This window comes from Theropithecus gelada, chromosome 3 (assembly GCF_003255815.1).
Source record: "Theropithecus gelada isolate Dixy chromosome 3, Tgel_1.0, whole genome shotgun sequence".
Lineage (NCBI taxonomy): Eukaryota > Metazoa > Chordata > Mammalia > Primates > Cercopithecidae > Theropithecus > Theropithecus gelada.
Window position 1 is genome coordinate 1,192,395 of NC_037670.1, and position 26,586 is coordinate 1,218,980.

At 47.7% G+C, this 26,586-nt stretch overlaps 1 pseudogene; it reads right to left on the minus strand.

The window, feature by feature from the left end:
- Positions 1-12,332, minus strand: part of LOC112620577 — a 32,278-nt pseudogene extending 19,946 nt beyond the window's left edge.
- Positions 12,333-26,586: the final 14,254 nt, after the last annotated feature.

The following is a 26,586-nucleotide window of genomic DNA, read 5'->3' on the forward strand; positions in this document are numbered from 1 at the left end:
CCTCTGGGTAGCTTTTTGAATTCTGATGCTGCTACACCAGAGTCCATACTTTACGATTGAGTTTACATTAAGTTGTAGAACAGGCTGAAACTAATTTATAACGGGAATGATCAGATCAATGGTTGCCTGATTGGAGGGTGGGGAGTGGATCGACTGAGAAGGTACACAGGGGAAGGTTTTTGGGGATGATAGTGATGTTCTGTCTTGATGGCAATATGGGTTACATGGGTGCATGGATTTGTTAGAATTCATTGAGGGGTACACGTAAGATTTGTACATTTTACTATACGCATTAAGATTTTTTTTTTTTTTGTAGAGACAGGGATCTCACTATGTTGCCCAGGCTGGTCTTGAACTCCTGGGCTCCCACCTTGGCTTCCCAAAGTGCTGGGATTTCCTAAGCCATCATGCCCAGCCTAGAATATTGATTCTTTTCTTTCATGCTATGTTATTATTTAAAGCCATGATTTAAATGATGCTCTGTCTCTGGTCTGGAATGCAAGTTTATTCATTGGAAAAATATGATCTACATTGCAACGTGATCCTCAGGAACACATTGAAGCAAAAAGGAAGAGACTTATGTGCTTTCTCTCTTTTTTTGAGACAGGGTCTTGCTCTGTCATCCAGGCTGGAGTGCAGTGGTGTGATCTTGGCTCACTGCAACCTCTGCCTCCTGGGTTCAAGTGAGTCTCATACCTCAACCTCTTGAGTAGCTGGGATCACAGGGATGTGCCACCATGCCCAGGTAATTTTTGTATTTTTAGTAGAAACGGGGTTTCACTATATTACCCAGAGAGATTTTTTTTTTTTTTTTTTGAGATGGAGTCTCACTCCCTTGCCCAGGCTGGAATGCAGTGGTGCAATCTCACCTCACTGCAACTTCCGCCTCCCAGGCTCAAGCGATTCTCTTGCCTCAGCCTCCCAAGTAGCTGGGACTACAGGTGCGTGCCACCACACCCGGCTAATTTTTTGTATTTTTAGTAGAGACAGGGTTTCACCGTGTTAGCCAGGATGGTCTCGATCTCCTGACATCGTGATCCACCTGCCTTGGCTTCCCAAAGTGCTGGGATTACAGGCACAAGCCACTGCACCCGGGCATTGCCCAGGCTGATCTTGAACTCCTGAGCTCAAGTGATCTGCCCACTTCGGCCTCCCAAAGTGCTGGGATTACAGGCGTGAGCCACTGCACCTGATCTATATGCATATTTTATGTCCAAAGAAAAAAGGACTATAAATAAATATGAGAGTCTTGTTATAATATGTGTGCTGAAGTGTTTAGGGGTGAAATGTACTAATGCCACAATTCATTTTCAAATGCCTCCAAATAGAATGGTTTGAGGGATGGATAGTTGAATAGGTTATACGATAAACTGAGCATAATGAAATGTTAATTGTAGACTTCAGGGGTGGGTGTGGATGTTCACTGCAAAATTCTTTCAACTTTTCATTAAGTTTGAACATTTCTTAAAAACATTAATTCATTTATTTTTTAGAGACAGGGTCTTGCTCTGTTTCCCAGGCTGGAGTGCAGTGATGTTATCCTAGCTTACTGCAGCCTTGAACTCCTGGGCTCAAGGGACGCTCCCTTCTCAGCTCCCAGGAAGCTGGGACTACAAGTGTGCTCCACCGCACTTGGCTAATTACCCAGGCTGGTCTCAAACTCTTGTCCTCAAGTGATCCTCCCACCTCGGCCTCCCAAAGTGTTAGGATTACAGGTGTAAGCCCCACACCTCAAACGTTTTTATAATGAAACATTCAAGGGAAATTCTGATGCTGAGACCCTACATTTAACATCTGTTAATGAGACATTTCCTCAATTAAATATTCTACCATTGGAAACTGGTACATTTCTTTGTCAAAGGCAACAGTTTTTAAGCCATTCACATACACATGTTCCTGGGAGAAGTGACACTGTGGGAGATTGTTGTGATTTTTTACCTCTGAAAATGAACTTATCGGGGAATACGTTCATGATCTCTCCACAGGTTCTAATAAAGGGGGGAGACCTGGGTTCTGCACCTGGCCTTATTGTCGTGGCTACTGTTGCTTTCAGGTGATGGCACCTGTTCTCCAGGTGTGATTCTGGACTTGTACTTGCTTTAGTCATATATGACCACCAGGGGGGAGCAGTCACCTCACAGTTGCCTGGAGCATCCACACTCTCCAAACTCACACCTTGAAATGTCACCTGGCTGTCTGAGGTCATCCACGGTTATTTTCTTCCTTCCTTCCTTCCTTTCTCTCTCCCCTCCCTCCCTCCCTCCCTCCCTCCCTTCCTTCCTTCCTTCCTTCCCTCCTTCCCCTCCTTCCTTCCTTCCCTCCTTCCCCTCCTTCCTTCCCTCCCCTTCCCTTCCCTTCCTTCCTTCCCTTCCTTCCTCCCTCTTTCCCTCCTTCCTTCCTCCCTCTTTCCCTCCTTCCTTCCTTTCTCTTTTTCTTTCTTTCCCTTCCTTCCTTCCTTCCTTTTTCTTTCCTTCTTCCTTCCTCCCTTCCTCCCTTTCATCCACGGTTATTTTCTTCCTTTTTCTTTCTCCTTCCTTCCTCCCTTCCCTGCCTTCCTTCCTCCCTCCCTCCCTCCTTCCTTCCTTTCTCTTTTTCTTTCTTTTTCTTCCTTCCTTCCTTCCTTTTTTTTCTCTCTCTCTCTCCCCCTCCCTTATTTCTTTCTATCTTTCTTTCAATCCTTCCTTCCTTCTCCCCTCCCCTCCCCCTGCTCCCCTTCCCAATGGAGTTTTGCTCTTGTTGCCCAGGCTGGAATGCAGTGGCGCGATCTCGGCTCACTGCAACCTCTGCCTCCTGGGTTCAAGTGATTCTCCAGCCTCAGCCTCCCAAGTAGCTGGGATTACAGGTGCGCACCATCATGCCTGGCTAATTTTGTATTTTTAGTAGAGATGGGCTTCCCCATGTTGGCCAGGCTGGTCTTGAACTCCTGACCTCTGATGATCCACCCTCCTCGGCCTCCCAAAGTGCTGAGATTACAGGCGTGAGCCACCACAGCCGGCCATCCACGGCTGTTTTCATCATGCCTCACTTTCCCCTGTTGGTTCACTCACCCTCAAAGGACACAGCCTCTGTGCCATGGGCCCTCCCCCCAGATCTGTGTATTGCCTAACATGACTGGACCCTCCTCCCCACCCTACATCCTGCTCCAGCTCCTCTGATGACATCATTGGCTCCGGAGCCTCCACTCAGCCTCTTGCAGGAGGGTCTCTTCCCTCCAACATCCCCTGGCACTGTCTGGTGCAGGGACTCTTTTTTCTCCTATACCCCACATACCGTAGAATCTAAGGTAGGGTCTATATCCTCCATGCTTCCTGTGGTCGTGTCCAAGACCTTTCTCTTTCAAAGGCAGCGGAGTCACTTGCTGTCCCTCTCGGTGACTGCTGTCTGCTGGTCTTCCGCTTGCACCTCCTCATCCACTGAGGACTTGGGCTCCTGGTTGACTGTGTTCTCCATCCTTCTTGCCATCTTGCAGAGCAGCAACCCCTCTACATTCCCCCAGGAGGTCTGCAACAGTGATTTCATACAAGACGTTGGTGTCATCACCCACGTAGACAGGCCAGGCTACTCCCCATCTCTCTGGGCACCAGGACTGCTGTAGCTCCAGTGATCTTTTCCAATGTGCCTCTCAGCTACCCCTCCCTGTCTGCAGTCACACCTGGGACCCTCCATCACCCAGAGAGGAGGCTTCGGACAGCTCCCCGCTGACCTCTCCTCTCATTCCAGAACTCTCCACTTGGCCTCCCCACCTCACTGCTATTCTCTCTGCGGTCATTGCCTTCCTTAATCATGGTTCATAATTAAAATCAACTCCTGCAGGGTGAGGTGGTTCACACCTGTAATCCCAGCACTTTGGGAGGCCGAAGTGGGTGGATCACTTGAGGTCAGGAGTTTGAGACCAGCCTGCCCAAAATGGCGAAACCCGTCTCTACCGAAAATACAAAAATTAGCCGGGTGTGGTGGCAGGTGCCTCTAATCCCAGCTGCTAGGGAGGCTGAGGCAGGAGAATCGCTTGAATCTGGGAGGTGAAGTTTGCAGTGAGCTGAGATCACACCACTGTACTCTAGCCTGGGCAACAGAGGAAGACTCCGTCTCAAAAAAAGAGGAAGGAAAAAAAAATCAACTCCTTTGTCTCCTGACATTGTTCCCCTGAGCGAGGGTGACATGAACAGGCTGGATCTCTTGCATCTGCACCTGGACAGTCAAGTCTCACTGAGAAAGCATGCACTCAGCTGAACTTTCACTTTATTTATTCATCTATTTATTCATTTACTTATTTATTTATTTTAGTGACAGGGTCTCACTCTGTCGCCCAGGCTGGAGTGCAGTGGTGTGATCAGAGCTCACTGCAGCCTCCATCTCCTGGGCTCAAACGATCCTCCCTCCTCAGCCTCCCTGGGAGCTGGGATCACAGATGTGTACCACACCACACCCAGATAATTTTCTAATTTTCTGTAGAGATGATGTCTCACCATGTTGCCTAGGCTGCTCTTGAACTCCTGGCCTCAAGCAATCCTCCTCACCTCAACCACCAAAGTGCTGGGATTGTAGGTGTGAGTCACCATGTCTGGCTGTACTTTCACTTTTTTTTTTTTTTTTTTTTTTTTTGAGACAGAGTTTTGCTCTTGTTGCCCACGCTGGAGTGCAGTGGTACAATCTCAGCTCACTGCAACCTCTGTCTCCTGGGTTCAAGTGATTCTCACACCTCAGCCTCCTGAGTAGCTGGGATTATAGGTGCCCACAACCATGCCCATTTAATTCTTATATTTTAAGTAGAGATGGGGTTTCACCATGTTGGCCAGGCTGGTCTGGAACTCCTGGCCTCAGATGATCCTCTCTCTCTGTGGTCATTGCCTTCAAAGTGCTGGGATTACAGGCATGAGCCACAGTGCCCAGCCTGGCTGGGCTTTCACTTTAAATTCACAGACTTCAAGTGGGCTGCCTGGCAACTCTTCTACATTTCCCCAGGAGGTTTAAAACAACGATTTCATACTTCCTCTCTCTCCCCTCAAACCTCCTGTGCTTCCTTCCCTCCCTCCCTTCTGCTCAGCTGATGCTCACTTCTCCAACATTACTAGAAGCCCTCAGAGTGAATGTTCTTATCTTCCCACCACCCACCGACTGTGTCTCTGCTCCTTCCACTGTTACTGTGTACTAATTGCCCTTCTGGGGCTGGGCATAGTGGCTCATGCCTATAATCCCAGCACTTTGGGAGGCTGAGGTGGGAGGACTGCTTGAGGCCAGGAGCTTGAGACCAGCCTGGGCAACATAGTGAGACTCCATCTCTACAAAAAAAGTTTAAAAGTTAGCAAGGGGCCAGGTACGGTGGGTCACACCTGTAATCCCAGCACTTTGGGAGGCTGAGGTGGGCGGATCACCTGAGGTCAGGAGTTCAAGACCAGTCTGGCAACATGGTGAAACCCTGTCTCTATAAAAATACAAAAATTAGCTGGGCCTGGTGGCTTGCACCTGTAATTCCAGCTACTTGGGAGGCCAAAGCAGGAGGATCACTTGAACCCGGGAGGTGGAGGTTGCAGTGAGCCAAGAATGCACCATTGCACTCCAGCCAGGGTGACAGAGCGAGACTCCCTCTCAAAAATAAAAATAAAAATAAAAGTTAGCAAGGCGTGGTGGTGTGCACCTGTGGTCCCAGCTACTCAGGAGGCTGAGCTGGGAGGATCACTTGAGCCCACAAGTTCAAGGCTGTAGTGAGCCGTGATTGGGTCACTGCACATCAGCCTGGTGATGCAGTGAGACCTTATCTCTTTAACAACAACAACAAAAAAGAATCATCCTTGTGATTTATGAAGCCGCTGCCTGGCCTGAGCTGTGGTTCCTATTCCTTCTGGCTTTCCCAAGCTTTTCTTGTCCACTGGAAGCTTTCACTAGAGGGTAGAGGACTGGCTCTGTGGTTGGGGACCTAATTGGCCTTCTGTTTTCTGTAAAGAGGAATTTTTCTAATTGCCACTTAGCAGGGAACCTGACTAGGGATGGAATCTGGGGGCCTCACTATTGGTGCACCCTCCTGGGGACCCCTCATCTTTGGTCCACGCATATTCTCCTCGGGGTGACATCCTGGAATTGATGATCTCTTACACATCACAGCACCTCGAAGCTCCCCCAGCCGCACTGTTGTCCAGCCTCTCACTCTGATGCCATCATTACCTAGGGTCACCTCTGCATGGGTCCATACCATGTCCCAAGCTGCTCATCTCAATGACATTTGTGCTCTGGGAGGTGGAGGTGCCCTGTGGGTTCCTCACCAGGAGAGTGGGCAGGTGAGCTGGGTAGAAACACAGAAGGCGGTATAGCAGTGAGACGTGACAGGCTAGATGCACACACAGCGTCATTTAAAAAGCTTAGTGTTGGCTGGACGCAGTGGCTCATGCCTGTAATCCCAGCACTTTGGGAGGCCAAGGCAGGTGGATCATTTGAGGTCAGGAGTTCATGATCAGCCTGACCAACATGGTGAAACCCTGTTTCTACTAAAAATACAAAAAAAATTAGCTGGGCCTGGTGGTGCATACCTGTAGTCCCAGCTACACAGGAGGCTGAGGAGAATCGCTTGAACCTGTGAGGCAGAGGTTGCAGTAAGCCGAGATCACGCCACTGCACTCCCGCCCAGGCAACAGAGCAAGACTCCATCTCAAAAAAAAAAAAAAGGAAAAAAAAGCTTAGTGCTGCCTGAAAACAGAAAGCAATGCCATAAGGCCACAACTCATTGCCATTTGTGTACATTAAAATACCCACGTACAAAATAACAACACAGGTGTTTAAGAGCACATTTAGGCCAAAGGCAGTGGCTCATCCCTGTAATCGCAGTATTGTGGGAGGCTGAGGTGGGAGGATCACTTGAGGTCAGGAATTCGAGACAAGCCTGGACAACATAGCAAGACCCTGTCCCTACAAAAAAATTAAAATTTACCTGAGTATGGTGGTGTGTACCTGTGATCACATCTATTCAGAAGGTTGAGATGGGAGGATCACTTGAGCCTGGGAGTTGGAGGCTGCAGTGAGCTATGATCGCATCACTGCACTCCAGCCTGGGTGACAGAGTGAGATTTAATAAAAGTGTATGCATTGAACCCATTGGAGTGTTTATCTGTTGGGGGAATGGGAATAACTGGGAATCACACAATCAGACAGACAGGAGTGGGGCCTTGAATGGGGCCATGATGCCGTGGCCCGTGAGTCTGGGTGGGGGAATGTGATGCACTCTGCCCTCCCCATAGGCCCTGTCCCACCTGTCTAACTCAGTTGTCCTTACCTGTGGCTCTCTTGCTCCCCTGCAAAGGCTCACTGGGGCTGCATCTTCCAGCTTCTTTGGAAGCAAACATCCTTTGGTAACAGCCAAGAGGCAAGGCTGGGCATGGTGGCTCATGTCTGTAATCCTAGCACTTTGAGAGGCTGAGACGGGTGGATCACGAGGTCAGGAGTTCGAGACCAGTCTAGCCAACATAGTGTAACAGTATAACATATAACAGTCCAATGCATAAAAATATTACAATGACAGCAAAAAAAACAAAACAAGACCAAAAAAAGACAAATCAGACTCACGTTTCTCCAGTGCTAGATTTCTAGGAGACCACACTCTTGTCCTGTTCCTTCCCTAGATAAAAATGCAGCACAAAGTTCTGACTACAGATTTCTTCAAGAAAGACCTGTGGATTCTGCAAGAGCAAGAGCCTAGAAAGAATGAAGAAATGAACATCAAAGTCCAGACACAAAACAGGAAAGAGGGAGACTATCTGGCTTCACTCTCTCCTGGTGGGACTGGCACAAAAATGCGTCAGAGGCAAAATTTCCTAACCCTGCTTCCTCTGGGTAATGCTTTACTTTTGCCCCCTTCAAGCACTGCAGAGTCAATGTATTCTTTTCTGTAGCTTCAATTCTGCAAGGTTCAGGTCTGACAGGAAATCACACATACCTGATTAGCAGGGTACAAAGACAAGGGAGAGGGAGAGGGAAAGAGAATCTCTTGGGAGAACTAAACGCATAGACAAAGAAGCAGACTCAGGAGGGCTCAGTGGCTCACGCATGTAATCCCAGCACTTTGGGAGGCCAAGGCTAGTGGATCGCTTGAGGTCAGGAGTTCCAGACCAGCCTGGCCAACATGGTGAAACCCCATCTTTACTAAAAATACAAAAATATTAGCCAGGCGATAGCAGCACATGCCAGTAATCCCAACTATTTGGGAGGCTGAGGCAGGAGAATCGCTGAACCCAGTGGGTAGAGGTTGCAGTGAGCCCAGATCACGCCATTGCACTCCAGCCTGGGCAACAGAGAGACACTCCGTTTCAAAAGAAAAGAAAAAAAAAAATTCACTGGGTATGGTTGCACATGCCTGTGGTGCCAGCTACTTGGGAGGCTGAGGCAGGAGAATTGCTTGAATCCCAGAGGCAGAGTTGGCAGTGAGCCGAGATCGTGCCTCTGCTCTGCAGCCTAGGTGATAAAGCGAGACTCCGTCTCAAAAATAAATAAATAAATAAATAAATAAATAAATAAATAAATAAATAAAAACGGGACAGAGACAACAGCATTCCATGATGAATCAGAGACAGGATCTGCTGCCCAATTACAAGGGAGCAAAGACAACAGCTCTGTGTGTGTGTGTGTGTGTGTGTGTGTGTGTGTGCGCGCGCGCGCACATCTGAGACACGGTCTTTGTCGCCCAGGCTGGAGTGCAGCATGCAATCATAGCTCACTGCAGCCTAGAACTCCTGGGCTTAAACAATCCTTCTGCCTCAGCCTCCTGAGTAGCGGGGACTACAGATGCACACCACTATGTCCAGCTAATTTTTTTTTTTTTTTTTAGAAACAGGGTCTCACTATGTTGCCCAGGCTAACCTTAAACTCATGGCCTCAAGGGATCCTCCCATATCAGCCTCCCAAAGTGCTGAGATGACAGCCGTGAGCCACCACACTGGGCCCGCAGTTTCTTATAAAGTTAAACATATACTTACCATAAGATCCAGCAAGGCCAGGCGCAGTGGCTCATGACTGTAATCCCAGCACTTTCAGAGGCTGAGGCAGGTGGATCACCTGAGGTCAGGAGCTCAAAACCAGCCTAACCAACATGGTGAAACCCCCATCTCTACTAAAAATACAAAATTTCCAGGCATGATGGCACATGCCTGTAATCCCAGCTACTAGGAAGGCTAAGGCAGGAGAATTGCTTGAACCCAGAGGGCAGAGGTTGCAGTGAGCCAAGATTGTGCCATTGCACTCCAGCCTGGGCAACAAGAGTGAAACTCCATCTCAAAAAATAAAAATTTTAAAAAACCCCAGCAATCCCAATCTTGGAGTTTTATTTGAAAGAAATGAAAACATATCCATAGCAGCTTTATTTGTGACTGCCCGACACTAGAAAAAAATCCAAATGTTCATCAACAGATAAATAGCTAAACACATTGTGGTATATCCCTACAATGGAACACTACTCAGTAATAAAAAAAAATGAATTACTGATACATGCTACAACATGGATAAATATTTTTAAAATTATACCAATAGGGCTGGGTCTGGTGACTCATGCCTATAATCCCAGCACTTTGGGAGGCTGAGGTGGGCGGATCACGAGATCAGGAGATTGAGACCATCCTAGCTAACACAGTGAAACCCCGTCTATACTAAAAATACAAAAAATTAGCCGGGCATGGTGGCACACGCCTGTAGTCCCAGCTACTTGGGAGGCTGAGGCAGGAGAATCGCTTGAACCCAGGAGGCAGAGGTTGCAGTGAGCCACGATTGCGCCACTGCACTCCAGCCTGGGGGACACAGAGAGACTCAGTCTAAAAAAAAACAAACAATTATACCAATGGAAGGCCAGGCACAGTGGCTCACACCTGTAATCCCAGTACTTTGGGAGGCCAAGGTGGGCAGATCACCTAAGGTCAGCAGTGACCAGCCTGACCAACATGGTGAAACCCCGTCTCTACTAAAAATACAAAATTAGCCGGTGTGGTGGCCCTTGCCTATAATCCCAGCTATTCAGGAGGCTGAGCCAGGAGAATCACTTGAACCTGTAAGGCGGAGGTAGCAGCAGTGAGCTGAGACTGCACTCCAGCCTGGGCAACAAGAGCGAAACTCCATCTCAAAAAAAAAAAAAAAAAAAAAAAATTATACTGATGGAAAGGAGCCAGACACAAGAGCACATACTGTTTGAGTTATATGAAACACTAGAAAATACAAACGCTGTAATGACAACGATCAGATCAGTAGGGATAGGAGTTGCAACAGGGGGCTGACTGGAAAGAGGCCCTAGGAAACTTCTGGGTGATGGAAATGTTATTGTGGTGATGATTACAAGTATGAATAAATTTGTCAAAACTCATCAAAATGTGCACTTGAAAAGTGCATTTTATTGTATTTAGTTATATAGCAATAAAACACTGGCTTTAAAAAAGTCTCTGATAACAGGCTGGTCTAGGCAAACTTGAGGATCCCTTTCACCCTAATTCTAGTCCAAATATTTTCTTTTTTTTTTCTTTTTTTTTTTTTTTTGAGATGGAGTCTCACTCTTGTCGCCCAGGCTGGAGTGCAATGACGCAATCTCAGCTCACTGCAGTTTCCACCTCCCAGGTTCAAGCAATTCTCCTGCCTCAGCCTCCCGAGAGTTGGGATTACAGGCATGCACCACCATGCCTGGCTAACTTTGTATTTTTAGTAGAGACAGGGTTTCACAATACTGGCCAGGCTGATCTCAAACTCCTGACCTCAGGTGTTCCGCCCACCTCAGCCTCCCAAAGTGCTGGGATTACAGGCGCGAGCCACCATGCCCAGCTAGTCCAAGTATTTTCTAAAAAATAAAATTAAAAAAGGTCAGGCATGGGGGCTCACCCCTCTAATCCCAGTACTTTGGGAGGCTGAGGTGGGAAGATTGCTTGAGCCCAGGTGTTTAAGACCAGCCTGGGCAACATAGTGAGACGCCATCTCTACAAAAAATAAAATAAATGAGCCAGGCATGGTGGTTGCATACTTGTAGTCCCAGCTACTTGGGAGACTGAGGCAGGAGGATCACTTGAGCTCAGGAGTTTGAGATTGCAATAAGCTATGATTGCACCGCTGCACTCCAGCCTGGGTGACCAAGTGAGACCCTGTCTCTTAAAACAACAAAGAAAAGAAGGAAGGAAAGGAAGGTAGGCATCAGGCATATATTAAATCATTTGAAAATTTTTAAAGTCCTGACTACTTTGTTTCACCAACATGAAAGTGACAGGACTATGGTCATGATATTGAAAACCTACCTGGCACTGTAATACAGGAATATTGGATTTTATTATTTTCCTCCCTGATTTTCATTCCAATTATCAGTCATCAAATATTTAAAAAGTAATAATATGCAAACATACATAAAGAAAATATAGCAGGCAGGTGGCTCATGCCTGTAATCCCAGCACTTTGGGAGGCTGAGGCGGGTGGATCGCTTGAGCCCAGGAGTTTGAGACAAGCCTGGCTAACATGGTGAAATCCTGTCTGTACTACAAATATAAAAATTATCTGGGCATGGTGGCATGTGCCCAGCTACTCAGGAGGCTGAGGCAGGAGAATCCCTTGAACGCAGTAGACGGAGGTTGCAGTGAGCCAAGATCGCGCCACTGCACTCCAGCCTGGGCGACAGGGCAAGACTCTGCCTCAAAAAAGAAAGAAAAGAAAAGATAGTAAATACATTTAATGAACGAAAGCATGATTTATTTAATTCTCAACTTGAAGTTGTATCGTTATAACAATGTACCTGGTAGGTACTTATTTTAAAATTCTAATTCTAATGGGAAAGGAGACGACGACAAAGTCGGACACTTCAACTCTGAGTTTGGGATTGCACCAATCTTGCACGGAGGGTGCTGCTGTGCAGGACTGTATCATTCATTCGTGCTGTTTGGAAACAGGCAGCGGCTGTGAGATTAGACAGTGAAGCTACCCAAAAAATAAATCAATAGAAAGAAAGCCTGGAGATTCTAGGAAATGATTTGCCTACGCGATTAAGAAGAATAAATGTAGACTCAGAGAGCAAGCCTGGAAGAGGAAAAGTAAAGTCGGCGAAATCAGAAAGTTGGCGCAGGGAAGGCAAAAGGCCGCGACTTACCTTGCGTCCTAGGCATCCGGGGCTCCCGCGGCTGCAACTTTCTGACTGCAGGGTGCCAGCGCCGGCTCCGACGCTCAGGCGAGCAGTTCCCAGGGAGGTGAGCTGCGCAGACCTGCAGGGCCTCCACCGAACACTCTCCTAAGATCTGCCGATAAGCGGGGTGGCTTCTGATCAGTTCTGCAAGTGCTTCTGTAGACTCCAGACATCAGATCTCTGCTCTGCAAGGCCGGGCTGGGAGGAGGCCTTGGCCCCGCCCCTCCTCCTCCGGGGGCTCAGCGCCTGCAGACTGAGAAGTGCAAGGTTTGGAGTGCGCTTTCTGGCAAAGCCGCGCCCTGTGACACCTTTGCTTTGCAGAGGAGGAATAAAAGAGCTCCCGGACTTTCAGAAGCTGCTCCGCGCTGCTGCCACCACCACTTAGGATAAGGGTAGGTGAGGGAAGCAAGGGACCTCTGCTCTGATTTTGCAATTAATGAACCCCCCGTGGGGGGCCTCTTTTGAAATCTACGTTTGACATTATGCGCTTGTAGCAGTGTAGGTCCCAAAAGAACTTCAAAGACTGCTTATATTCTTAATTAAAATGCAACCATGAGTAACAAAATGAGTCTTTGCACCATGTTTTTATTTTTAATTTTATTTATTTTTTATTTATGTTTTTAAATAGAGATGAGGGGGTCTCACTGTGTTTCCCAGGCTGTGTTGAACTCCTGGGCTCAAGTGATCCTCCCTCCTTGGCCTCCCAAAGTGTTGGGATTACAGATGTGAGCTACCGCGACCAGCCTATTTCTTTCTTTTAAAAAATTTTCAGGCCGAGCATGGTGGCTCAAGCCTGTAATCCCAGCACTTTGGGAGGCCGAGGCAGGCGGATCACCTGAGATCAGGAGTTTGTGAGCAGCCTGGACAACATGGCAAAACTCCGTCTCTAGCAAAAATACAAAAATTAGCCGGGCATGGTGGCGCATGCCTGTAGTCCCAGCTACTTGGGAGGCTGAGGCAGGAGAATTGATTGAACCTGGGAGGAGGAGGTTGCAGTGAACCAAGATCATGCCACTGCACTACAATGTTTCCTGGCATAGAGTGAGACTCTGTCTCAAAAAAAAAAAAAAATTATTCCCCCGTGTCACTTGCCCAGCTCCTTGTATGTTAACTATGTTAACTGCAACAAATAAGAGGTGTTTCCGCCAAACATTTACCACTGGAGTTAGCTGGGTGGAGCTGGGCATTGAGGTCCAGTCTAAAACACAACCTGAAACCTCAGAGGCTGACAGTCTGCACTCCAGGCTCACTCTAAGTTCCTCACCCACGCAGAGGATGCAATCTGTGGGGCAGGACACTTGGTCACAGTGTTCCTGCCCTTAGCTACAGGACCCTCCCCACCAAAGCACAATTTTTTTTTTTTTTTTTGAGACCGAGTCTCCCTCTGTCACGCAGGCTGGAGTGCAATGGTGCAATCTCAGCTCACTGCAACATTCGCCTCCCGGGTTCAAGTGATTCTCCTGTCTCAGCCTCCCCAGTAGCTGGGATTACAAGTGCACGCCACCACAGCCAGCTGATTTTTGTATTTTTAGTAGAGACAGCATTTCACCATGTTGGCCAGGCTGGTCTCGAACTCCTGACCTCAAGTGATCTAGCCACCTTGGCCTCCCGAACTGCTGGGATTATAGGCATTAGCCAACATGCCTGGCCACCAAAACACAATTCTATCCAGTAACAAGAGGCCTGATGCTCTTGGACTGGATGTGTCCTAAATTCAATACTTTCAGATTTTGAGGCTAGGCTCGGTGTTCCCGCCTGTAATCCCAGCACTTTGGGAGACCAAGGCAGGAGGATCGCTTAAGCCTAGGAATTCAAGACCATCCTGGGCAACAAAGCAAGGCCCTGTCTTTATTATAAAACTAACTAAATAAATAATATTTCCAGATTTTATTAGTAAGAAAATGGTTGCAGGTTTTTGGGGACATCTAGTTTAATATCTGCCAGTGAGGCAGAAAATTTAAAAATAAATATGCATTCATTCACTCCAAGAAAAGTAACAGGCAAGACAAAGGTTAAAAAGAAAAGAAACAAGCTTTCCTCTCACTTAAAGGACAGTTATAAAATAACACTGTCCGAAAAGCCAAGGCCAAAGGAATAGGCTCCAGATACCTCTCCCACTTCCAGAGCAATGCTGAGAGAGAGAGAGAGAGAGAGAGAGAGAGAGACAAATTCCTTTACTGCTACTCCTTTCCCTAGCTTCTTTTTTTTTTTTTTTTTGAGATGGAGTCTGGCTCTGTCGCCCAGGCTGGAGTGCAGTGGCCGGATCTCGGCTCACTGCAAGCTTCACCTCCTGGGTTTACGCCATTCTCCTGCCTCAGCCTCTCGAGTAGCTGGGACTACAGGCGCCAGCTAGTTTTTTGTATTTTTAGTAGAGACGGGGTTTCACCGTGTTAGCCAGGATGGTCTCGATCTCCTGACCTCGTGATCCGCCCGTCTTGGCCTCCCAAAGTGCTGGGATTACAGGCTTGAGCCACCGCGCCCGGCTTTTTTTTTTTTTTTTTTTTTAAGAGACAGTCTTACTCTGTTGCCCAGGCTGGAGGGCAATGGCGTGATCTTGGCTCACTGCAACCTCTCCCTCCTGGGTCCAAGCGATTCTCCTGCCTCAGCCNTTTTTTTTTTTTTTTTTTTTTTTTGAGACAGTCTTACTCTGTTGCCCAGGCTGGAGGGCAATGGCGTGATCTTGGCTCACTGCAACCTCTCCCTCCTGGGTCCAAGCGATTCTCCTGCCTCAGCCTCCCGAGTAGCTGGGATTAAAGGCGTGTGCCACCATGCCTGGCTAATTTTTTTCTACTTTTTTAGTAGAAACAGGGTTTCACCATGTTGGCCAGGCTGGTCTTGAACTCCTGACCGCATGTGATCCACCCTCCTTGGCCTCCCAAAGTGCTGGGATTACAGACATGAGCCACCGCGCCCAGCCATTCTTTTCCCTAGCTTCTTAAGCATGACTATGTTTTACAAATGTATTTAGCCAGTTCTTGTTTTTCTTTCGACGCAGCTACAAGGTCACCAGGTATGCAAGGCCACAAGTTATGCACTATATGATTAACTGCCTTTGTTTTGCTTTTGTAAGCCCACTTATAAAAACCCCGCTCTGTCTTTGTTCAGTGCTCAGCTTTTTAGATGTGAATCCACTGAGCCAGTGCATACCTTAAAATGAATATCCTTCTCTTTTCCCATATCAGTCTCTCCGTTCCTCAGTTTGCCATAACACCAAGTCTGTGGGACGTGGTTCTGATAAAGGATTCAGAGGATGAATTCTGACATTTTGAAATAATGAGATAAAAAAATTATACAATTCATGGGGCGGGGGGTGCCTAATCAGGGTCTGAAATAATAACAATCTAGTCAAGAACTTTTTATATATTTTGCTCTTGCTCTGTCACCCAGGCTGGAGTGCAGTGGAGCAATCTTGCAACCTCTGCCTCCCAGGTTCAAGCGATTCTCCTGCCTCAGCCTCCCGAGTAGCTGGGATTACAGTTGTGCACCACCATGCCTGGCTAAGTTTTGTATTTTTAGTAGAGATGGGGTTTCACCATGTTGGCCGGACTGGTCTCAAACTCCTGACTTCAAGTGATCTGCCCATCTCAGCCTCCCAAAGTGCTGGGATTACAGGAGTGAGCCACCATGCCCAGCCACAAATTTTCTAATGGCTAATTATGTTAGAATCATGTACTCTTTTCAAAAAAGTTATTCAGTGCTGATAGCCTTCTAAAGTATAGTAAATTGGAACAAGCCCCCTGGAAAACAATATGGTTTATTCAGTAACATTGAACACATGCAATTTCTATGACCCAGCAATTCCACCTGAGGAAGACACTCAGGAGAAACTTACATGAGTAGGCTGGGTGGGGTGGATCATGCTTCTATTCCCAGTACTTTGGGAGGCCTAGGTGGGAGGATCGCTTGACCCCAGGAGTTCAAGACCACCCTGGGCAACATAGTGAGGCCTATTCTCTACAAAAAATAAACAAAATTAGCTGGACATGGTGGCACATGCCTCAAGTCCCAGCTACTTGGGAGGCTGAGTTGGGAGGATGGCTTGAGCTTGGGAGGTTGAGGCTGTGCTAAGATCACACCACTGCACTGCAGCCGGGGTGACAGAGTGAGGCTCTGTCTCAAAAAGAAAAAAAAAAAGAGGCTGGGAACAGTGGCTCACACCTGTAATCCCAGCACTTTGGGAGGTTGAGGCGGTCAGATCACCTGAGGCCGGGAGTTCGAGATCAGCCTGACCAACATGGAGAAACCCCGTCTCTACTAAAAACATAAAATTAGCGAGGTGTATCGGTGTAGGCCTGTAATCCCAGCTACTTGGGAAGCTGAGGCAGGAGAATCACTTGAACCCAGGAGGCTAAGGTTGCAGTGACCTGGGATCACACCACTGTACTCCAACCTGGGCAACAAGAGCAAAACTCCATCTCAAAAAAAAAAGAGAAGAAACTTGTATGATTCAAGGAGCCACATATATAAGAATTTTCACAGCAATACTGTGAACATTCTCAGTTACTGTGGTACTCCAATCGCCACTGGAAACTTTAAAAAGAGAATATCATTTAATGTCATAAATGATAACTTCCAACATAAAATTCAGTTCAGTAGTTACTTCTGAAAGTAAGGAAGGAAATGAGATTCAGAAAAGGTATGTAGAGTTAATCAACGGCATTATAATAACGATGTTCCTTTAAGTAGGACAGTAGGTGTACAGACGCTTTTTGTATCTGTGTGTGTAAAATATTTGCTAACAAATGTAATATTTCATATCAATATGTTAAATACCAATACATTTCTGGCAGGGTGCAGTAGCTCATGCCTGTAATCCCAGCACTTTGGGAGGCTGCGGCAGGTGGATCACGATGTCAGGAGATCGAGACCAATCCTGGCCAACATGGCAAAACCCCATCTCTACTAAAATACAAAAAATCAGCCAGGCATGGTGGCACGTACCTGTAGTCCCAGCTACTAGGGAGGCTGAGGCAGGGGAATCACTTGAACCCAGGAGGCGGAGGTTGCAGTGAGCCGAGATCATGCCACTGCACTCCAGCCTGGTGACAGAGAAAGACTCTATCGCTAAATAAATAAATAAATAAATACCAGTACATTAAAATAGCATAAATGTCTTAGAAGAATACAGTAAACACAGTTTAAAATGTGATTTAATATAAACATTGGGATTCAAAATAAGTGACGCTATGGAAATATGCTCATGACAGGTCACATGAATAAAGGAAGTTGCAGAACATACACATAGTTTGAGCCCCCAGTTTTGACAAAGAAATCTCTATGTGTGTCTATATCCAGGTATGGTATATGGTTATATATCTATGTCTATATAGCTACATAAAAGAGGAAACACTGTTTATTTATTTATTTAATTTTTATTTTTTTGAGACAGTGTGTGGCTCTGTCACTGTCCAGGCTGGAGTGCAGTGGTGCAATCTCAACTCACTGAAATCTCCACCTTCCGGGTTCAAGCACTGGGATTATAGTTGTGAGCCACCACACCTTGCCTACAGCTATCTTTATCATGGAAAAAGTGGGGAAAATTTATATTACAAAGTGGTATGATTACAGTATAAGAACTGCAGCAATATTTGACCGAATCTTCCCCTTCCTCCTCCTAGAAATTATGCAAAGTGATAGGGAGATGTGGTTGAGGGGTGAATGAGGCAGAAATCCCATATTCAGCAAAACCAGAAGACAAAAAGTCACTGGAGACTCCAAGACCTGCACAAGCGCTACCAAAGTTACACGGGAAGAGGCAGATGCAGATCCCAAAAAACACCTGCTAAAACAGACTCTCTGAAGATGAGCTGTTCATGCCACAGTGCAAACGTGTGTTGTCTGAAATAAGCACAGCAGAGCAGGGATAAAAAGAACTGAGGGCAAGTCTCAAGCAAGCAGAAAGGGAGTTGAAACCCTTGTAACCCAAGGGGCGAAGGGCATCTCTCCTGGCCTAAGCATCTTACGGGGCAGAGTTAAGGTCCTAAAACCCAGCTCGCTCTCCTAGAGAGGGCGTGGGAAAAGAATCAGCCTTCCAGGTAAATTCAGTGTAGGGTGTGTCACTAACATTCTATTTTAGCCAGCACAGTAGCTCATGCCTATAATCCAAACACTTTAGGAAGCTAAGGCAAGAGGATTGCTTGAGCCTAAGAATTTGAGATGAATCTGGTCATCATAGCAAGACTCTATCTCTTTTTTTGTTTGTTTGTTTGTTTGTTTGAGATGGAGGCTTGCTCTGTGGCCCAGACTGGACTGCAGTGGCGTGATCTCAACTTACTGCAACCTCTGCCTCCCGGGTTCAAGTGATTCTCCTGCCTCAGTCTCCCAAGTAGCTGGGATTACATGCGCGTGCCACCATGCCCAGCTAATTTTTGTATTTTTAGTAGAGACGGGATTTCACCATGCTGGTCAGGCTGGTCTTCAACTCCTGGCCTCGTCATCCACCCGCCTTGACCTCCAAAAGTGCTAGTATTACAGGCGTGAGCCACTGCACCTGGCCCTAAGACTCTATCACTTAAAAGGACAGAGAGACAGTGAGAGCAGGAGCCGCTCGCGCCTGTAATCCCAGCACTTTGGGAGGCCAAGGCAGGCGGATTGCTCGAGTCCAGGAATTTGAGACCAGCCCGGGTGACATAGCAAAACCCCATCTCTACAAAAGAAATACCAAAAAAGCCGGGCACGGTGGCTCACAACTGTAATCCCAGCTACTCGGGAGGCTGAGGCACAAGAATCCCTTGAATCCAGGAGGTGGAGGTTGCAATGAGCTGAGATTGCACCACTGACTGCACTCCAGAAAAAAAAAGGAAGAAAGTAGATGAAGAGCTCACAGGAAATGCAGGGGCTGTGTGCCCTATGTGCAGTGATTGGTGGTGATGCTAGGGAGTACTGGACTGGGAGGAGAAGCCCTACAGGGCCAGTTTAGAACAGTGCAAAGAAACAACAAAAATAAAAATAAACAAAACAAAACAAAAAATAGTACACAGCAAAGGAGGCAGAGCTACACAAAAACCACCAAGAGCCACATTGAATGACACAGTCTGACTGTGGCAGCTGAAAATCTTCATTTGCATTGAGAAGCTTGGAAAACTACCCTGGTCCCTTTCCTTCACAGAAGACCCTTGCAAATGATCAGTCCAGGAAAATACAGCTCGTTCTATAATGGATTAAAGAAAGAAAAAAGAAAGGGACACCTTTGTTATGGGCTGAACTGTGCTCCCCCAAAGTCCACATCTTGAAGTCTTAACCCCCAGTACCTCAGAATGTGACTATATTTGGCGACAAGGTTTTCATTTGTATGTTCGTTTGTTTGAGACCGAGTCTTGCTCTGTTGCCAGGCTGGAGTGCAGTGGTGTGATCTCAGCTCACTGCAACCTCCACCTCCTGGGTTCAAGCGATTCTCCTGCCTCAGCCTCCTGAGTAGCTGGGACTACAGGTGCCCACCACCATGCCCAGCTAATTTTTGTATTTTTAGTATAGATGGAGTTTCACTATGTTGGCCAGAATGGTCTTGATCTCTTGACCTCGTGATCTGCCTGCCTCAGTGTCCCAAAGTGCTGAGATTACAGGTATGAGCCACCTCACCCGTCCCGGAGACAAGGTCTTTAAAGAGGTAATTATGTTAAAATGAGGTCTTTAGAGTGAGCCCTAATCTAATCTGATCAGTGTCCTTGTAAGAAGAGAAAATTTGGACATGGAAAGACATCAGAAGCATGTGAGTGCGCTGGGCACAGTGGCTCACGCCTGTAATCCCAGCACTTTGGGAGGCCAGGAGTTGGAGGCCAGCTGGGACAACATGGCAAAACCCTGTCTCTAATAAAAATAGCAGAATGGGAAAAACTGACATCATGTGACTCTTCCTCTGATGCCTTGAAAAGGCCACATAATTTATCTGGTGTTCTTGCCAAATATGAATAATCTGCTTTTTTTTTTTTTGAGACAGAATCTCGCTCTGTTGCCCAGGCTGGAGTGCAGTTGTGCGATCTTGGCTCACTGCAACGTCTGCCTCCCAGGTTCAAGTGATTCTCCTGTCTCAGCCTCCTGAGTAGCTGGGATTACAGGCACGTGCCACCATACCCAGCTAATTTTTTATATTTTTAGTAGAGACAGGGTTTTACCATGTTGGCCAGGATGGTCTCAATCTCTTGACCATGTGATCCACCCATCTCAGCGGGTCCTGGGATTATAGGCGTGAGCCACTGCAACCAGCCACAACCTGCATTTAAACATAAGGAAACGTCAGGCCAGGCACAGTGGCTCATGCCTGTAATCCCAGAACTTTGGGAGGCCAAGGCGGGCAGATCACCTGAGGTCAGGAGTTAGAGACCAGCCTGGCCAAAATGGTGAAACCCCATCTCTACTAAAAATACAAAAATTAGCCAGGAGTGGTGGTGGGCACCCGTAATCCCAGGTACTCTGGAGGCTGAGGCAGGAGAATCACTTGAACCCACGAGGTAGATGCTGCAGTGAGCAGAGATTGTGCCACTGCACTCCAGCCTGGGCAAAAGGGCGAGACTCTGTCTCAAAAAAATTAAAAAAAAAAAAAAATCATAAGGAAACATCAAATAACCCTAAAGTAAGGGACATTCTGTAAAATAACTGGCCAGTACTAAAAGCAATGCCAAGATCATTAAAAACATGCAGACATGACAACTAAATGCGAAGCATAATTCTGGATAAATAGAATCCAGGGCCAGAGATAGAACAATCATGATATAACTAGCAAAATTTGAATGAAATCTATAGATTGGATCATGCATCAATGTTAATTTCTTATGATAGGATTAAATATGATGTTTACATTTGGAGGATCTGTGTGTAGAGTATGGGAATTCTTCTTACTGTTTTTTACAAATTATTTTTGTTTTTATTTTTGAGACAGGGTCTCACCCTGTTGCCCAGGCTGGGAATGCAGTGCTGCGATTTTGGCTCACTGCAACCTCTGCCTACCGGGTTCAAGCAATTCTGCCTCAGCCACCTAAGTAGCTGGGATTACAGGCGTGCACCACCACACCAGGCTTTTTTTTTTTTTTTGCTTTAAGTTTGGGGATACATGTGCAGAATGTGCAGGTTTGTCACATAGGTATACACATGCCATAGTGATTTGCTGCACCCATCAACCCATCCTCTAGGTTTTAAACCCCGCTTGCATTAGGTATTTGTCCTAATGCTCTCCCTCCCCTTGTCCCTCACCCCGACAGGCCCCAGTGAGTGATGTTCCCCTCCCTGTATAGACCCATGGGAAATGTTTCAAAAGTGAGAACTTCTTATACACGTTATTTAAAATGTTTTTTCCCCTTATCAAGAACACCTATTTATGTATTTAATATATTTCCATCGTGTCACCTGGGCGACAAGTCTCACTCTTGTCGCCGAGGTTGGAGTGCAATGGTGTGATCTTGGCTCACTGTAACCTCCGACTCCCAGGTTCAAACGATTCTCCTGCCTCAGCCTCCTGAGTAGCTGGGATTACAGGTGGCCGCCACCATGCCAGGCTAACTTTTGTATTTTTAGTAGAGACAGGTTTCACCACATTGGCCAGGCTGGTCTGGAACTCCTGATCTCAGGTGATCCACCCACCTCAGCCTCCCAAAGTACTGGGATTACAGGTGTGAACCACCATGCCTGGCCTTTTTTTTTTTTTTTTTTTTTTTGAGGAGTCTCGCTCTGTCGCCCAGGCTGGAGTGCAGTAACATGATCTTGGCTCACTGCAACCTCTCTCTACAGAATTTAAGCGATTCTCCTGTCTCAGCCTCCCAAGTAGCTGGGACTACAGGTGTGCACCACCACACCTGGCTTTTTGTATTTTTGGTAGAGATGGGGTTTCACCATGTTGGCCAGGCTGGTCTTGAACTCCTGACCTCAAATCATCTGCCTGCCTCAGCCTCACAAAGTGTTGGGATTGCAGGTGTGAGCCACCGTGCCCGGCCCTTTTTTTTTTTTCTTTTCAGCTCACTGCAAGCTCCACCTCCCGGGTTCACACCATTCTCCTGCCTCAGGCTCCCGAGTAGCTGGGACTACAGGCGCACACCATTACGCCCAGCTAATTTTTTTTTTTTTTTTTTTTTGTATTTTTTAGTAGAGACGGGGTTTCACTGCGTTAGCCAGGATGGTCTTGATCTCCTGATCTCGTGATCCACCCGCCTCGGTCTCCCAAAGTGCTGGGATTACAGGCGTGAGCCACCGCGCTCGGCCTTTTTTTTTGTTTTTGTTTCTTTGAGACAGAGTCTGGCTCTGTCACCTAAGCTGGAGTGCAGTGGCATCATCTTGGCTCACTACAACCTCTCCTTCCCAAGTTCATGCAATTCTCATGCCTCAGCCTCTGAGTAGCTTGGATCACAGATGCACACCACCATGCCAGGCTAATTTTTGTATTTTTTTTTTTTTTTTTTTTTTGAGACGGAGTCTCGCTGTGTCGCCCAGACTGGAGTGCAGTGGCCGGATCTCAGCTCATTGCAAGCTCCGCCTCCCAGGTTTACGCCATTCTCCTGCCTCAGCCTCCCGAGTAGCTGGGACTACAGGCGCCCACCACCTCGCCCGGCTAGTTTTTTGTATTTTTTAGTAGAGACGGGGTTTCACCGTGTTAGCCAGGATGGTCTCGAACTCCTGACCTCGTGATCCGCCCGTCTCGGCCTCCCAAAGTGCTGGGATTACAGGCTTGAGCCACCGCGCCCGGCCTAATTTTTGTATTTTTACAGAGACGGTGTTTCACCATGTTGGTCGGGCTAATGTTTGTATTTTTACAGAGACAGGGTTTCACCATGTTGGCCAGGATGGTCTTGACCTCCTCACTTCAAGTGATCTGCCCGCCTCAGCTTCCCAAAGTGCCGGGATTACAAGCGGGGGCCACCACGCCTGGTCTCCTCATAACATTTTTAACAGCAGTTATAATAAATCTGCATGCATACCATGTAATACCTATGGAACTAATAACTAGTCTTCTATTGTGCAGTGCTTCTAGTCACATATTATATACGTTTTTGTGATTCTCAAATACACAAACCCTCCTAAAAGCATCATATACCGATATTCACTGCAGCCTGAATAGCAGATTGGGAACAACTTAAACATCAGTCAGTAGGTGACCAGTTAATTGTGTCATTCTTTTTGAGACAGGGTCGGTTCTGTCGCCCAGGCTGGAGTGCAGTGGCAATACCATAGCAGACTGCAACCTCCGCCTCCTAGATTCCGGCAATCCTCCCACCTCAGCCTCTCGAGTAGCTGGGACCATGGGCGTGCACCACCACGCCCAGCTAATTTTTGTACTTTTTGTATAGATGGGGTCTCACTGTGTTGCCCAGGCTGGTCTTGAACTCCCAGGCACAAGTGATCCGCCCCCCTTGGCCTCCCAAATTGTCAGGATTAGTTGTGAGCCACCGTGCCCCGGCCCCTAGTTGTGTAATTCTTACAAAGAACATCCCGCAGCTGTTAACGAGGACTTCCCGTTCATCTTGATATTGCACACTCTCCAAGACACTTAAAGTATAACACACCCCACAGTGTGTATTAGGAATTGCGATTTGTGTGGGGAAATGATTATATTCATATATAAGTTTATAAATTCAGAAAGCATTCCGAAAATTCATCGAGTATCCAGGGGTAACCGTGCTTGTCTCTAGTGTTGAACTAGAGGCGGGAGGATGATTTAATTTCCACATGCCCTTTTATGCCTTTTGAATTCAGAACAATTTCCCTTATCTATTAAAAATAAAACACCAGCCGGGCACAGTGGCTCACACCTGTAACCCCAGCACTTTGGGAGGCCGAGGCGGGAGGATCACTTAAGCGCAGGAGCATCGCTTGAGCTCAGGAATTTGAGACCACCCTGGGCAACAGAGTGAGGCCTATGTCTGCAAAAAGAAAAAAAATAATAAAGTAAAATATCACGTGTTACTGAATCCCTGGTATTTGGCGGGCACTGGATACTGGAAACAATTGTCTAGCTCTTTGGAAATTTACCTTAAAAGGGAGTCCTCTCAAAGGCTGGACACCATGACTCTACAAGGGTGAGTTTTCAAATCTACCATGGAAGCCCAGGGCCTCAGCAGCATCCTGAGTCCTACGGACAGACAGGTTCTTACGACTCAACTCCCATCGCACCAGTCCTGCAGCTTTCTAAAGGCATCCAGCACTTTCTACCTTGCATTCTATCTTCATCTTTGCTAGTCCTTACAGCACCGCATGATCCTGGGGGAGGGTGCTTCTCAGACTAGCTTGTGTGTCCCCACGGCACCTGCAGCACCGTCAAGCACAAGGTCCAGAAAGCTCCAATGAAAGCCATGAGAGCAGCAAGAGAAGGAGACTGAGGAGCAAAACGCGCGAGTAGGGGCGGGAGGAGGCCCACCATACGCCCTGCCCCGCGCGGAGCACAAGCCCCGCCTGCATCCTGAACTCCTGGGTCCGCAAAGCTGTGCCCCACTGAGCCGCAACGCGGGAACCTAGTAGCACTGACTGCTGGGAACAGGTTGCTGCCTTGCGCAATAACTTCGCGGTCACGGCGGCGGCGCGAGGGGTGGGACTGCAGGCACCATGCAGCCGCGAACCAATGAGCGTGCGCCGCACGGGCCGTGGCCCAATGGCGGCGGCGCGCGGGCACGCTAGGGGCGGGCCGGGCGCGCCAACTTTTCCGAAAGAACCGCATAGTGCCTCCCGGGCACGGCGCGCGGGCTCTGAGCTCTCCGCGCGCCGCATGGCTTTCTTTTTCTCCTCTGCAGCAGCTGTGGCGGCGGCGAAGACCGTGAACCCCAAGACAGAGGTGGCTCGAGCGCAGGCAGCGCTGGCGGTCAACGTCAGCGCGGCGCGGGGTTTACAGGACGTGCTGAGGACCAACCTGGGGCCCAAAGGCACCATCAAGATGTAAGGCGGGGCTGGCAGGAGGGCTGGGCGGGCACCGCGCGCTGGGCCCTGGGCCGCGGACGCGAGCCCGCCGCCTCGGGGCTCCGCAGCCTCCTTTCCCCGCGTCCTCCTGGGCGGGTCCTCTTCCCTGCTAAGCCCCACCACGCGGCCATTTCTTTCTGCGTCGATGCCGTCTCCATGGAGAAAAAAGCGGCTCTAGTGCGCGGCGTTTCCCGCTTTCTGGGACTTCCAGGCACCCTGAGGACTCTGCACAATCTCTGCGGGGACGGGGTGGGCACTACACCCGCCCTCCAGCCTGCGGTAGATAACTAGTTCCATATCCTCGGCTCCCTAAGATCTGGGAAAAGCCCGTTTTCTAAAGGGACTTTTTAGTTTTCGTTGATAACTAGCTCCATATCCCCGGCTCCCTGAGATCTGGGAAAAGCCCGCTTTTTGTTTTTTTGGTTTTGTTTTTTGTTTTTGTTTTTTGACACGGAGTCTCGCTCTGTCAGGCAGGGTGGAGTGCAGTGGCACGATCTCGGCTCACTGCAAGCTCCGCCTCCCGGGTTTACCTCATTCTCCTGCCTCAGCCTCGCGAGTAACTGGGACTACAGGTGCCCGCCACCACGCCCAGCTAATTTTTTTTTTTTTTTTTTTTTTTTTAGTAGAGACGGGGTTTCACCGTGTTAGCCAAGATGGTCTCGATATCCTGACCTCGTGATCCACCCGCCTCGGTCTCCCAAAGTGCCGGGATTTACAGGCGTGAGCCACCGCACCCGGCCGGACGAAAAAGCCCGTTTTCTAATGGGACTTTTTAATTTAGTTTTCGTTTTAATTAGTTTGGTTTTTGTCACAATCTGATTCATTTCTGTCCCTTAAACAGGCTTGTTTCTCGCGTTGGAGACATCAGGCTTACTAAAGACGCAGGAGTTGACGACCAGCCCTGGCCAACACGGTGAAACTCGGTCTCTACTAAAAATACAAAAATTAGTCAGGCATGTTCCTGCACAGTGTGCTGCTTCACGAAATGGTGAGAGGTGCTCTGCTAGGTCTGAAATGTCTTGATTTTCCATAGAACTTTTGCTTCGTAGAAAGATTTACCATGTTCATTTTCAAGGAAGGAGAACATTCAGAAGTGACATGTAATCAGTAATAGTACTGACAGTGCCTGGAGTCTGACAGCCCTGTCTTTGAATCCCTGCTTTTTTGCCATTCACAGTCTGGGCTAAAGGATTGTAATTGTACATTAACTATAATAAAATTTGAAAAATTAAGGGTGGTTGACACAATCACATGGTCAAAATGCATGAGGATGGTTTTTCTCTTTATGGCCTTTTTTTTTTTTTTTTTTTTTTTTTAAAGACAGAGTCTCACTGTCGCCCAACCTGGAGTCCAGTGGCTCACTGCGACCTCCACCTCCTGGGTTCAAGCGATTCTCCTGTCTCAGCTTCCCAAGTAGCTGGGATTACAGGCTCCCTCCACCACACCCAGCTAATTTTTGTATTCTTTATAGAGATGGGATTTCACCATGTTGACCAGGCCGGTCTTGAACTCATGACTTCAGGTGATCCGCCTGAATCAACCTCCCAAAGTGCTGGGATTACAGGCGTGAGCCACCGCATCGGGCCGGTTTTTCTTTTTAAAAC